General features: G+C 48.7%; 1 protein-coding gene across 2 annotated transcripts in view; it reads right to left on the bottom strand.

The window, feature by feature from the left end:
* LOC144603505 (DENN domain-containing protein 2A) overlaps positions 1 to 6,698 on the bottom strand; it is an 86,298-nt gene extending 79,600 nt beyond the window's left edge. For both annotated transcript variants that reach the window (XM_078416774.1, XM_078416776.1), the window contains exon 1: positions 6,423 to 6,698. The gene's annotated coding sequence lies outside the window, so the exon portion shown is untranslated. The remainder of the gene's footprint in view (positions 1 to 6,422) is intronic.
* Positions 6,699 to 14,667: the final 7,969 nt, after the last annotated feature.

Genomic DNA, 14,667 nt, shown 5'->3' with positions numbered 1-14,667 from the left:
TGGCCCAACAAGTCCGCGCCGACCAGCGATCCCCGCACACTAACACACTAGGGACAATTTACATTTATACCAAGCCAATTAACCGACAAACCCGTACGTCTTTGGAGTGCGGGAGGAAACCGAAGATCTCGGAGAAAACCCGCGTGGTCACGGGGAGAACGTGCAAACTCCGTACAGACAGCACCCGTAGTCAGGATGGAACCCGGGTCTCTGGCGCTGTGAGGCAGCAACTCTACCGCTACGCCACCATTTTGTCCATGTCATGCCGAGTAAAGAAAAGAAAAACAATTGAGACTGCAGATGCTAGAAATCTGAAATCTAAACAGAAAATGTTCAGCAGGTCAGGCAGCATCTGTGGCAAAAGAAACGGAGTTAATGTTTCAGATTGAAGATTCTTCAAAGTACTCATCAACCAAAACCTACTCAAAACATCCTCCAGATGCCACCATGAGATGCAACATCTTTCCTTTCACTTCCCACATTCAGAAACCCAAAAGGCCTTTCCAGATGAAGCACCCATCTGTTTCCACATCCCCAACATGTCCCACTACATTGACTCCTCATGACAGCGGAGAAACCAATGTGGATTGGGCAACTACATTACACACCTCGCTCACCCTACCTGCATCTCCTCTTCTCCTCACTCCTATTGGGCAGAAGATACAAAAGATTGAAAACATGCACCACCAGATTCAGGAACAGCTTCCTCCCCTCAGTTATCAGCCTTCTGAATTACCCTTCCATAAGTTCGACTATAGTCCTGATCTTCCAACCTATCTAATTGCGACCTTCACACTTTAAAAAACTCTGCACTTACTCTTCAGCTGCAACACCATATTAGGCTTCTGGATAATCTTCCCTTAATTCCACCTGTTGTACTTGTGCATGGATTGATGGTATTCATATATAGTAATAGTTGATTTGATTTGATGGCATGCAAAAAAAGGTTTATCACAGTATCTGTTTTCACTGTATCTTATCTTTCATTTGCAGAGAATTGTGGGCGCAGCCCAGACCATCACTCAAACCAACCTCCCTCCCATTGACTCCGTCTACACCTCACACTGCCTCGGCAAGGCCAGCAGCCCAGACCATCACACAAACCAACCTCCCTTCCATTGGCTCCATCTACACCTCACGCTGCCTCGGCAAGGCCAGCAGAATAATCGAGGACCAGTCTCACTAGGGTCACTCCCATCAGGCAAGTGTACAGAAGTGAGAAAACGCACACCTCCAGATTCAGGGACAGTTTCTTCCCAGCTGTTATCAGGCAACTGAGTCATCCTATCACCAACTAGAGAACGGTCCTAAGCTGCTATCTACCCCATTGGTGACCCTCGGACTAACTTCAATCGGACTTTACCTTGTATTAAACAATGTATCATGTATCTGTACATTGTGGCTGGTTCGATTGTAATCATGTATGGTCTTTCCGCTGACTGGTCAGCATGCAACAAATGTTTTTCACTGTACACGTGACAATAAACTAAACCAAACATCATGGTACACGTAACAACAATAAACCAATACACAGTACGTGTGGTCAGTGTAGAAGGGTGACCCACACTGCAGTTGGCCATCACGTTAATTTTACACCCCACTCCCACGCTGACCTCTGCTTGTGGCCTCCTCCGCTGGTTGTCACAAGCCCAACACAACAGCTGAATCATCCCCACGTCTTGCTGCCGAGGGTATGGCCCTCTACACTCAGTGCTCAACTCTACAATATCAAGTAACTGTTTCTCTACAGGCAGAAAAACATTCACCTCCAACACTCACTTAGTATAGTTTAGTTTAGAGATACAGCGTGGAAACAGGCCCTTCGGCCCACCGAGTCCGTGCCGACCAGTGATCCCCGCGCATTGACACTATCCTACACACGCACTAGGGACAATTTTTACACATACACCAAGCCAAGTAACTGACAAACCTGCACGTCTTTGGAGTGTGGGAGGAAAGCGAAGATCTCGGAGAAATCCCATGCAGGTCACGGGGAGAACGTACAAACTCCGTACAGACAGCGCCCGTAGTCGGGATGGAACCCGGGTCTCCGGTGCTGCATTCGCTGTAAGGCAGCAACTCTACCGCTGCGCCACCGTGACCGCCCGTTTGTTTTTCACTCAGTATTCCAGCATCTGCAGCCTCGTGTAAAATGCAGTCCATGTGGATTCCCCCCTGCTGTTCTGTTCTGGGTGGATGCCTCACCCACGTTATGTTTCCAGCGTTGCCCCCAGCCCAGGTGACTATTTGTCTGCTCGCCCTCAGTGGCAGATCTGCAGTCGCAGATTACCATCGTTCCACTTTCTAAAATCTCTCTCACGTATCTGTACACTGTAGATGGCCCGGTGCAATTGTGTATTGGCTTTCCGCTGACTGGTCAGCACGCAACAAAAGCTTTTCACTGTACCTCGGCACACAGGACGATAAACTAAACTGAAGTGAACCGATGTCTCCTCTGTCTCCCACAGCTCACCTCTCGCTCCACCGCCCCCCGAGAGAGACCAAGGAGAGGGCTCCCCTAGTTCTCACCTTCCATCCCACCAGCCTCGGCACACAATGTACCATTAGCTGACATTTCCACCACCTCCCACCACCAGTCACAGCTTCCTGCCCGCACGCTCCACAGAGACCACTCTCTCCACAACCCCTTCTCATCCTTTCCCTCCCTTCCCCCCCTCCCCAGGTACTTTCCCCTGCAACCGCAGGAGATGCAGCACCTGACCCCACACCTCCTGCCTCGCTTCCATCTTGAGACCCCAAGAACCCTTCTGGGTAAGACAGAGGTTCATTTGCTTCTCTTTCAACCTCATCTTTTGCATTTGGCGTTCCCGAATTGGCCCTGGTAACTTGGCTGACAGCAGGCGCAGAATCAGCGGCTGTTTCGAAGGACATTTGCATTCTGGTTTGGCCTGCTGGATCTCCCAGTTGCTAACCATTTTAACTTCCCCTCCCATTCCCACACTGTCCTTTCTGTCCTGGGCCTCCTCCATTGCCAGATTGAGGCCCAGCACAAACTGGAGGAACAGCACCTCATATTCCGCTTGGGTAGCTTACACCCCAGCGGTATGAACATTGATCTCCCCAATCTTCATACCCCAGTAAGCACTCGATGCACCCCCCCCCCCCCTCGTCTCCCTGTTCCCTTCCCCCCCTTTATATACTTGCCACCATCTTGGAATCCCTCATTTCCCTCTTATTCCTTCTATCCCCTCCCCCTGTCCCCTTCCACCTAGATCCCTCCTCCAGCTTTACATTTCATTCCTCTCCCCATCGGACACCCTTTTGTTGCCTTTTCACCTCTAGCTTTTGTCACTTCCTCATCCCATCTGCCACCCAACCCCTTCACCTGCATCCACCTATCACTCGCCCCACCCCCACCTCTCTTTTCTAGCTTCCTCCTCCCCACTCCATCAGTCTGATGAAGGATTCCGACCCGAAACATCGTCTATCCGTCCCTCCCTCCCTTCCACAGATGCTGCCTGACCCGCTGAGCTCCTCCAGCACTCTGTGTATTGCACCGGGCCTTGTTCTAACTCAGATTGAGGTGGAGTGGAGGTCCATTGCCATTGACAGCTCTGCCGAACCCTGACTTGCACTTGTAGTGCCAAACAACATAATGAAAACTGCCTCTAGTCAGATACCGGACTTACTCTTCACACAATCTTTACAGACGGCATTCCTACCAATATTGGTGTGGATAGACGCAACTGGGCCAGGTGGTAGACGAGAGCCCAGTCAGGAGGTCATATCCCTGCCTTGGCCCCATCATCATCCCCTCAAGCCCAGTACAGCACACGAACAGGCCCTTCAGCCCACAATGTCCGAGCCAAACATGATGCCAAGAGAAACTCATCTCTGTCCGCACATGACCCATATCAATGATGGGACAATAGACAAAAGGAGGAGGCCATTCGGCCCTTCGAGCCAGCACCGCCATTCACTGTGATCATGGCTGATCATACCCTGTTCCTGCCTTCTCCCCACATCCCTTGACTCCGCTATCGTTAAGAGCTCTATTTAACTCTCTCTCGAAAGCATCCAGAGAATTGGCCTCCACTGCCTTCTGAGGCAGAGATACTTTCTTCCCAGCTGTCATCGGGCAACTGAACCATTCTATCACCAGCTAGAGAGTGGTCCTGACCTCCCATCTACCTCATTGGAGACCCTCAGACTAATCTGACTTTACTGTACTTATCTTGCACCAAACGTTATTCCCCTTATCCTGTATATGTACACTGTGGACAGCTCAATTGTAATCATGTATTGTCTTTCCATTGACTGGATAGCACGCAACAAAAAAGCTTTTCACAGTGCCGCGGTACAAATGAGGATAAACTAAACTAAAGCCTCTCCATATACACTTGCCTATCCAAAATGTCACCACAAATCTGCCTCCTCCACCACCACCCCTGGCAGTATGTTCCTGGCACCTGCCACCCTGATTGTAAAATAAACTTGTCCCACGGGTAGGCACAAAATGCTGGAGTAACTCAGCGGGTCAGGCAGCAGCTCAGGGCAGAAGCTCCAGAGAGAGATGCTGCCTGTCCCGCTGAGTAACTCCAGCATTTTGTGTCTACCTTCGATTTAAACCAGCATCTGCAGTTCCTTCATACACAAATTTGTCCCACACATCTCCTTCAAGATTCGCCTCTGTCAACTGAAAGGTCTTGCCTTTGACATGTCAACCCTGGGGAAAAAAAGGTTCTGACTGTCTACCCTATCTATGCCTCAATTTTGTACACTTCTACAAGGTCTTCCCTCAACCTCCGACGTCCTAGAGAAAGCAAACCAAGGGTTCAGCCGATGGCAACTGCTTCAGGTTCAAACCCAGCATCGAGGAGACCTTGCTTTCTAAATACAACGAGAGTTTGTGTGACAGCCTTTAATTACACTGATAGATACATCCTGGATTGCAGCTTCAATCTGGAGCGCAGGTTGGCTAATCGTGAATGCCTTTGAAATGTAATATTCTTCTGTGCTGGCGTTTCTCCATTGTGCAGATGACAAATGTTCATCTGAATGCAAGGTGCGAGACTAACAATCTGCTACAATCTGACTCGGTGGCCCCACGCCTGTGGTATTAAACCCAACACAATCAAAGACTTGTTCCTGTCCCACCCCGGCCATTCCACCTTCTCCCCGCTCCTGTCCGACAGAAGGTACAGAAGCTTGAAAGCGCGCACCACCAGACTCAGGAACAGCTCCTTCCCCTCTGTTATCAGGCTTCTGAACGGCCCTTCCATAAGCTAGGGTACTGTCCGATTCACCTCTACCCCATTGTGGACATTGGACTTTGTCTGTGGAACTGATGCGCTACAATGCTGAGAACTATATTCTGCACTCTGTATCTTCCCCTTTGTTCTACCTATTGAACTCGAGTTTGATTGTATTCATGTACAGTATTATCTGATCAGATTGGGCAGCATATACGACAAAGCTTTTCATTGTACCTCGGTACACGCGACAATAATAAACCTAAACGTAAACCGATTGATTTTCTGATCAGTGTAAGAAAGAACTACAGATGCTGGTTGTAGAAGGGTCTCGACCCGAAACGTCACCCATTCCTTCTCTCCAGAGATGCTGCCTGTCCCGTTGAGTTACTCCAACATTTTGTGATTATCTGATCAGATTGGCCAGCATGCAAGACAAAGTTTTGCACAGTACCTCTGTACACGTGACAATAACAATAAAGCTAAACGCAAACCGATTGAATATAGAAAAAGTAAAATGCCAGAGTCGTAGTGGGATTCGTGCCTCAAAATCTTTCACTAGAACGGCCAGATTTTTCTCTTTAGCTATGAGCTCATGGATGTCTGAACACAATTCCCTGCCATGTGGCTCGGTGGAACAAGGGACTTAAAGCTACACATCACACACCAACACCAATGAAACAAAACACCAGATATCTCAGAGTAAGGGAGAGAGGAACCCCAGGGGAGGGAGAGGATTTGGAAAATGCATCAAACACAAATAAGTGACAGCAGCCTTTCAGAGAGCGGTGCAAGAGGTGGCGGTGGGCAGGGAGTTCAACTTTAATACAACAGCCTTGCAGATAACACACACTTATTCAACAGGAAGCAAGGGTTGTCCGTGGGTCACACAGAAATACACAACAGCCCCCCCCCGTCCCGTCTCAGAAATGCAGCGGATTAAAAATAACAGATTCATAAAACAATATAGAATGTTAACAATCTGGGCAGGAGGAGGGTTTCTCTGAGATGGTCACAACATTCCCCCCAGCTCCCTGAAATAGTGGAGTGGACTTCTTTGTAAATCAGTTCTGCTATTTTTTTTTCTCGTATAGATTGGATAATCCAAAACAGGCAAAGCAGAGAGAAGGGGGTGGGTGGGGAGGGGTGGGGAGGGGAGGGGGGGGGGGGGGAAAGGATATTTGTTAGCTAATGTAACAATGCCCCTACCTTACAGTCTGCTGCAGATCTCCACTCTCGACTCATTGCTGTAGCATGTAGCTGCTCTGCCAGCATTTGTCTGTGCTTCTTCCAGCAAAACCTTTCTTGGGAGGGTAGGAGGGAGGGAGGGGGTAGGAGGGAGGGAGGGGGTAGGAGGGAGGGGGCGAGGAGACACGCACCTCCACCTTAAAGCCCCCTCACACTACAAGAGGTCGAGGGACACAATCCATGATATGAGGCAGCAGTAGGAATCCTTCTCTCTGCTCTTTCTACAGCTCCTCTCTCTCTCTCTCCCTCCCTCTCTCTCCCTCCCTCTCTCTCTCTCTCTCCCTCCCTCTCTCTCCCCCTCTCTCTCTCTTCTCTCTCCCCTCTCTCTCTCTCTCTCCCCTCTCTCTCCCCTCTCTCTCCCCTCTCTCTCTCTCACTCTCTCTCCCTCTCTCTCCCTCCCTCTCTCCCTCTCTCTCTCCTCTCTCTCCCCTCTCTCCCCTCTCTCTCCCTCTCTCTCCCTCCCTCTCTCTCTCTCTCTCTCCCTCTCTCTCTCTCTCTCTCCCTCCCTCTCTCTCTCCCCCTCTCTCTCTCTCCCTCCCTCTTTCTCTCTCCTCTCTCTCTCCCTCCCTCTTTCTCTCTCCTCTCTCTCTCCCTCCCTCTTTCTCTCTCCTCTCTCTCTCCCTCCCTCTTTCTCTCTCCTCTCTCTCTCTTCCTCACTCTTTCTCTCTCTCTCTCCTATCTCTCTCTCTCCCCCCTGACTGCCAGATCTCACTGCCTCTGACGTCTCTCCCAGCTCCTTCCCCCCGTTCCCACACTTCCCCTCCCTTGACCTCCACTGACTTCTTCCCATTGAACCAGTCACCAGCTGCCACAGAGCAGGCTCGTAACCACAGCAACCCTTGTTCCCTCTCCAAATCTACCGGGGGCACAAAACAAAACTACAATAAACACAGATTCCTTGGTCCCAGGCACGTCACATCTGCAATTAGAAGCCTCCAGCTCGGGTTCTGCTCGTGTGCTTTGTGACTTGCTAGCAGTATCTCTCCACCAATCTCTCAGGTCTCCCCCCCCTTGACAGAAGCAATATTTCCCCCCATTATCCCGAGGACAAAGAGCATATTGGGTTAACATGAATGCCTGCAGCTATCCTAGCTCCCCAGTGTAGGCTTTGCAATTGCTACAATGCTCCCATCTTTCTACTCTGAACAAACTAGTTGAGCGGGCAGCTCGGTTTCATTTCTGGGTTGTTATGTTTGAAACATAGAAAATAGGTGCAGGAGTAGGCCATTCGGCCCTTCGAGCCTGCACCGCCATTCAATATGATCATGGCTGATCATCCAACTCAGTATCCTGTACCTGCCTTCTCTCCATACCCCCTGATCGCTTTAGCCACAAGGGCCACATCTAACTCCCTCTTAAATATAGCCAATGAACTGGCCTCAACTACCCTCTGTGGCAGAGAATTCCACAGATTCACCACTCTGTGTGAAAAAAAACTTTCTCATCTCGGTCCTAAAAGACTTCCCCCTTATCCTTAAACTGTGACCCCTTGTTCTGGACTTCCCCAACATTGGGAACAATCTTCCTGCATCTAGCCTGTCCAACCCCTTAAGAATTTTGTAAGTTTCTATAAGATCCTCCCTCAGTCTTCTAAGATTGAGAGTTTGCAACTCTCTCTCAGGCTGGTCATTCAGAGCCACTGAAACAAGACAGCAAAGCCAGCCCGGGGAAAGCAGGCTCCCTCCGCCCACAAGCCCATCGGCAAGGTCCCCAGTCTCATTTTCACATTTTAAAATTTTTGATTTTAGGTTCAGTTTAGAAAAATAGGCGTAGAAACAGACCCTTCGGCCCATCGAGTCCATGCCGACCAGTGATCCCCACACACTAACGCTATCCTACACACACTAGGGACAATTTACAGGTTTAACCAAAGTCAATTAACCTACAAACCTGCACGTCATCGGAGTGTGGGAGGAAACCGGAGCTCCCGGAGAAAACCCACGCAGGTCACGGGGAGAACGTACAAACCCCACACAGACTGCACCTGGGTATCTGCTGTTGTGAGACAGCAACTCTACTGCTGCACCACCCTGGTACATAATGAACATAAGCTACATAGGTTCATAAGTGGTAGGAGCAGAATTAGGCCATTCGGCCCATTGAGTCTACCCCGCCATTCAATCATGGCCGATCTATCTCTCCCTCCTAAACCCATTCCCCTGCCTTCTCCCCATAACCCCTGACACCCGTACCAAACAAGAAGCTATCTATCTCTGCCTTAAAAAATATCCACTGACTTGGCCTCCACTGCCCTCTGTGGCAAAGAATCCCACAGATAATAATAATAACAATAATAACATGCCTTTATTGTCAATGTACTAACAGTACAACAAAATTAGAAGTGCTACATCTGAAACAGCGCGACAGTGCAAATCTTCCAAAAACAATCGCACAAACATAGGAACCAACACAATAAGTACCAATATCAATAAAAACCAATAAAAACTAATATAATAAATGAGCTTTGCACCTAAGATGCTGTATATATATTTTAAAAAGTGCAACGAAAGTGAGTCACATCAAGTCAAGTATTTCCATTCACAGATTCACCGCCCTCTGACTGAAGGAATTCCTCCTCATCTCCTTCCTAAAGGTGCGTCCTTATATTCGGAGGCTGTGACCTCTGGTCCTAGACTCTCCCACTATTGGAAACATAAACCAAACAATGTGAGACTTTCCCTCTTGGAGACCATTACAATGAGAAATCATTTATTCACAAAATGCTGGAGTAACTCAGCAGGTCAGGCAGCATCTCGGGAGAGAAGGAATGGATGACGTTTCGGGTCTCGCCCAAAGCATCACCCATTCCTTCTCTCCCGAGATGCTGCCTGACCTGTTGAGTTACTCCAGCATTTTGTGAATAAATACCTTTGATTTGTACCAGCATCTGCAGTTATTTTCTTATACTACAATGAGAAATCAGATTGTTTCTGACTATCCAAATAGTCAGGGGTTATGGGAAGAAGGCAGGAGAATGGGGTTAGGGGGGAGAGATAGATCAGCTATGATTGAATGGAGGAGTAGACAAGATGGGCCGAATGGCCTAATTCTGCTCCTAGAACTTATGAACGCTGAATCCACTCCAGAATGGTGACATATTGTTGCAAAACTAAGCTGAAACACTTACTCCAAACTCCAATCATTGATTGCCACTTTGAATTGTTGTTTTTTATATAAAACCTGCGTGGGACTCGTTTACAATGAATGTCATAATTTATCCTTCCTGTTCCACTGTTTTTTCTGATATTAGTGTGGACTTCAGTTAATGGACGGGGCACCTGGAAGAAGGTCGTTTTGGTCCTTAAATTTTCTTTGCCATTAAAATTATTTATCAAACAAAAAAGTCTTGCTTACATGAAATATTTGCAACATAGTTCATATGTACAAGACATCTCCCATTTGGCCAAAACACAATGTTAAGGTTCTATCCGCGCTGTCAGACAACAAACCACATTAGATACAGCGCGGAAACAGGCCCTTCGGCCCACCGGGTCCGCGCCGCCCAGCGATCCCCGCACATTAACACTATCCTACACCCTAGGGACAATTTTTACATTTGCCCAGCCAATTAACCTACATACCTGTACGTCTTTGGAGTGTGGGAGGAAACCGAAGATCTCGGAGAAAACCCACGCAGGTCACGGGGAGAACGTACAAACTCTATACAGACGGCGCCCGTAGTCAGGATCGAACCTGAGTCTACAGCACTGCATTCACTGTAAGGCAGCAACTCTACCGCTGCGCCACCGTGCCGCCCACATTAGGCCCCTTAAGAAAGTAACAATACCTTTTTATTCAGGCATGCGGGTGTGGGAGAGCAACCCCGAGCATGGCCACATAGTCACTGTCCCTCGTGGTCCCACACAAAGCCCCGATCCAAAGAATGAATAAGTTTATTGGCCAAGTATGTGCACATACAAGGAATGTGCCTTGGTGCTCCACTCGCAAGTAACAACACGAACATACAGTAAACAATGAAGAATAAAGCATAAAACATTAAAACATTGAGAATACAACATTACAGTTTAAACATGTGAATGACATAAACCAGAGCACAAAGAGACGACAGAGTTCTGGTTGTTGAGCAGAGCTAATGTCCCAGACCTCTTCACCGTCAGACCCTTGAAACAAAGCCCTTCATGTTAGGACATGCTCGGACATGCTCCTCTGCACTTACACTCTTAACCCTTTCAGTCCCGAAACTCTTTCAGCAAGGGTGCTGGTAGAACTCAGCAGGTCGGGCAGCGTCCGTGAAGAGAATGGACAGGTGATGTTTGGGGTCGGGACCCTTCTTCAGACTCCAGCTTCCAGCATCTGTAACACCTTGTGATTGGATTTGCCGACACGATTTACAGGCAATTAATGGGACCACAAACAGTCCGGAATGATGTCATCCCTTTTGTTTTGCGTAGTTTTACGTACAGTGATAAAAGAGCGTTTTGTTTTCAACCCCACAAACTGCAGGAGGTCCTTGGAATGCAACGTTTCCCCACAAAGCTGGCCTGCAGCATCAGTACAGTCCTGGGCACAGAGTTTCGCACCTGGGGAAGCATCAGGCTGCATTCAAAGCAGTGGGTGGCACGGTGGTGCAGCAGTAGCATTGCTGCCTCACAGCGCCGGAGATCCGGGTTCCATCCTGACTATGTGCTCCTCAAGACTGAGTGGCCTTTCTCCTGGAGCTCTGGTTTCCTCCCACACTCCAAAAACATACAGGGTTGTAGGTTAATTGGCTTCGGTAAGTTGTAAAATTGTCCCTCGTGTGTGTGTGTGTGTAGATTTGTATACGGGGTGATCGCTGGTCGGCGCAGACTCGATGGGCTGAAGGGCCTGTTTCTGCACTGTATCGTTGAAGTGTGAAGGGTCTCAACCTGAAATGTCACCCATTCCTTTTCTCCAGAGATGCTGCCTGACCTGTTGAGTTACTCCAGTGATCAACTTCAGTAAGTACGTGCCCCAAACAGCATCCATGTTGCTGAAGTGGAAATGGTTCAAGTTCCTTGGTGTTAATATTACCAATGATCTGTCGTGGAGCAACCACATTGATGCCACAGCCAAGAGGGCACTGACACCTGGACCTCCTCAGACTGAGGGGATTCAGCATGTCTCCAGTGACTCTCACACACGTCTACAGATGCACCAAACAGTCAGGATGCATCACAGCTTGGTTTGGGCACAGCTCTACCCAAGACTGCAAGAAATTGCAGAGAGTTGTGGATGTAGCCCAGCCCATCACACACACCACACTCCCCACCATTGTAGATGTAGGCCAGTCCATCCCATCACACACACCACACTCCCCACCATTGTAGATGTAGGCCAGTCCATCCCATCACACACACCACACTCCCCACCATTGACTCCATCTACACTTCACGCTGCCTCGAGAAAGCAGCCAACATAATCAAAGACTTGTCCCACCCCGGTCATTCCTTCTTCTCCCCGCTCCCGTCCAGCAGAAGATACAGAAGCTTGAAAGCGCGCACCACCAGACTCACGAACAGCTTCTTCCCCTCTGTTATCAGGCTTCTGAACGGCCCTTCCATAAGCTAGGGTACTGTCCCATTCACCTCTACCCCATTGCGGACATTGGACTTTGTCTGTGGAACTGGGGCGCTACAATTCTTTGTAGTTGAGTCTAACAAGGTTGTGGACTACATGAACAATTTAGATAGCATGTTAAACAAAGCTTTCTGTGTCTCAGTACACGTGATAATAATAAACCAAACCTACACCTCCTCCACAGATGCTGCCTGATCTGCTGAGTTACTCCAGCACTTTGTAGATGTTTTTTGTAAGCCAGCAAATGCAGTTCCTTGTTTCTCCAGCCTTCCTTAACTCAGTGTAGTTTATTGGCACGTGTACCGAGGTACAGTGAAAAGCTTTTGTTGCGTGCGATCCAGTCAGCAGAAAGACAATACATAATTACAATCAAGCCATTCACAGTGTACAGATAGGTAAAGCCAGAAGAGTCCAATCAAGGGTAGTCCTAGGGTCACCTATGAGGTAGATAGTAGTTCAGCTCTGTAGTTGTGGTAGGATGGTTCAGCTGCCTGATAACAGCCAGGAAGAAACTGTCCCTGAATCTGGAGGTGTGCGTTCTCACACTTCTGTACCTCTTGCCTGATGGGAGAGGGGAGAAGAGGGAGTGGCTGAGGTGAGTCTGGTCCTTGATTATGCTGCTGGCCTTGCCGAGGCAGGATGAGGTGTAGATCCTGCAACTGACTCATTACAATGATGTAGTACAGGGCCCAGTCAGACTAGTCCCAAGGCACTCAAGAGAACATCTCTCTTTTGGGCAAGTATTCACCTCTCGAGCTGTGATATGAAGAAACGTCGTTTGGAGCATCACGCCCTTCCCTTCAGCACTCCGACAGTCAAATTTGTGAAATCTGAAACTACAAGCCGGCAAATAAAATACCTTACCCTATAATTCCAGAACATATGATGGAACCTTAGCCTTTCATACACGAAAGAAAGTCCGTGTCACTCTGAGTCATTCACGGCGTAAGAAGTCACGGGGGCAAGAAGAGGTGCACAGAAATTAAATTAAACTAAAGTGGGGGGGGAAAAGAAGGACACAAAGTGCTGGACTAACTGAGTGGATCAGGCAGCACCTCTGGAGAACATGGATAGGTGATGTTTTGAGTCGGGACTCTTCTTCAGGCTGATTGTAGTAAGTTGGGGGAAGGCTGGTAGAGAGGTGGGGGCAGGTGAAAGCCTGGCAAGTGGTAGGTTGATACAGGTTTGATAGGTAGATTGGTGGACAAAGGCCAGGGGTGAAGAGACAAATCCTATATAAGATCAGGATAGAAGAGGTATCAATTGTGAAGCTGGATGAAGGAATATAGGTGGAAGAGAACAAGGGGAGGGGGAAGGGGAGAAATGGGCGCAAATCCAGGATAGAAGAGGTATCAATTGTGAAGCTGGATGAAGGAATGTAGGTGGAAGAGAACGAGGGATGGGGGAAGGGGAGAAATGGGTGCAAAGGCAGGTGGGACACTGCACATCTTTGGCGTGTGGGAGGAAGCCGGGGCGGCCGCCAATGGTGGAGCGGGAGCACGTGGCCGCTGGCTGGGTGAGGTCACGTGGGGCGCGGGGCGGTGACGTCACCCTTTGTCCCGTATTTGGGAGTGAGGAAGTTGGCAACCCTACTCAGGATCGAGAACTTGCTCGCACTCTGTTATTTTGGGAACTGCAGCCTCACCCATGGATGGGACGACCAGGAGGTGCCCGTTGGTCAGGGACTGGGTGCCTGGTGCACTCCTGGTCTGTTCATGAAGGCTTCTGATACGTGGGCACCAAGCTGGCAATACAGTCAAAGATATTATGTTCACACAAAACACCTGTCAACACCAACACCACGCCATCTGGTGGCTCTGTGAGCAACTGCTGCACAATCTCAGACACAGGCACACAATCAGAATCACCACCACAGCAAACACGATGAACCCAAGTCTCGTGCAGCCTGCTGAAATGGTAGCTCCATCCTCTCATCACCTTTGCATTAATGTCCAAGTTTTTAATTTAGAGATACAGTGAGGAAACAGGCCCTTGGTCCCGAGACCGCACCGACAACACTAACACTATCCTACACACACTAGGGACAATTTTTACATTTATACCAAGCCAATTAACCTACAAACCTGAATGCCTTTGGAGTGTGGGAGGAAACCGAAGATCCCGGAGAAAACCCACGCAGGTCACGGGGAGAACGTACAAACTCCATACAGACAGCACCCGTCGTCGGGATGGAACCCGGGTCTCCGGCGCTGTGTTAATATTGTGCAGTTAAGAGGGGAATCATTCATTTTACAGCTTCATTTCTAGCTCTAGATTCATTTCTACTTCTTTCAGTTTATATGCTAGCTATTAAGTTAATACCCCTTAAAAATATCCTAGATATCCAGATAAAAGATATGGATAAATATCACAGATGTATTAAATAGAACAAGTATATATACGGCGGCACGGTGGCGCAGCGGTAGAGTTGCTGCCTCACAGCGCCAAAGCCCCGGGTTCGATCCTGACTACAGGTGCCATCTGTATGGAGTTTGTACGTTCTCCCAGTGACTGCGTGCGTTTTCTCCGGGTGCTCCGGTTTTCTCCCACACTCCAAGGATGTGTAGGTTTGTAGGTTAATTGTCTTCGGTAAGTTGTAACGTTGTCTCTAGCGTGTGTAAGATAGGTATATGTGATCATTGGTCGG

This window comes from Rhinoraja longicauda, chromosome 20 (assembly GCF_053455715.1).
Source record: "Rhinoraja longicauda isolate Sanriku21f chromosome 20, sRhiLon1.1, whole genome shotgun sequence".
NCBI lineage: Eukaryota > Metazoa > Chordata > Chondrichthyes > Rajiformes > Arhynchobatidae > Rhinoraja > Rhinoraja longicauda.
Note: the sequence above shows the minus strand (reverse complement) of the source record. Positions and strands in the feature narration are given on the sequence as shown.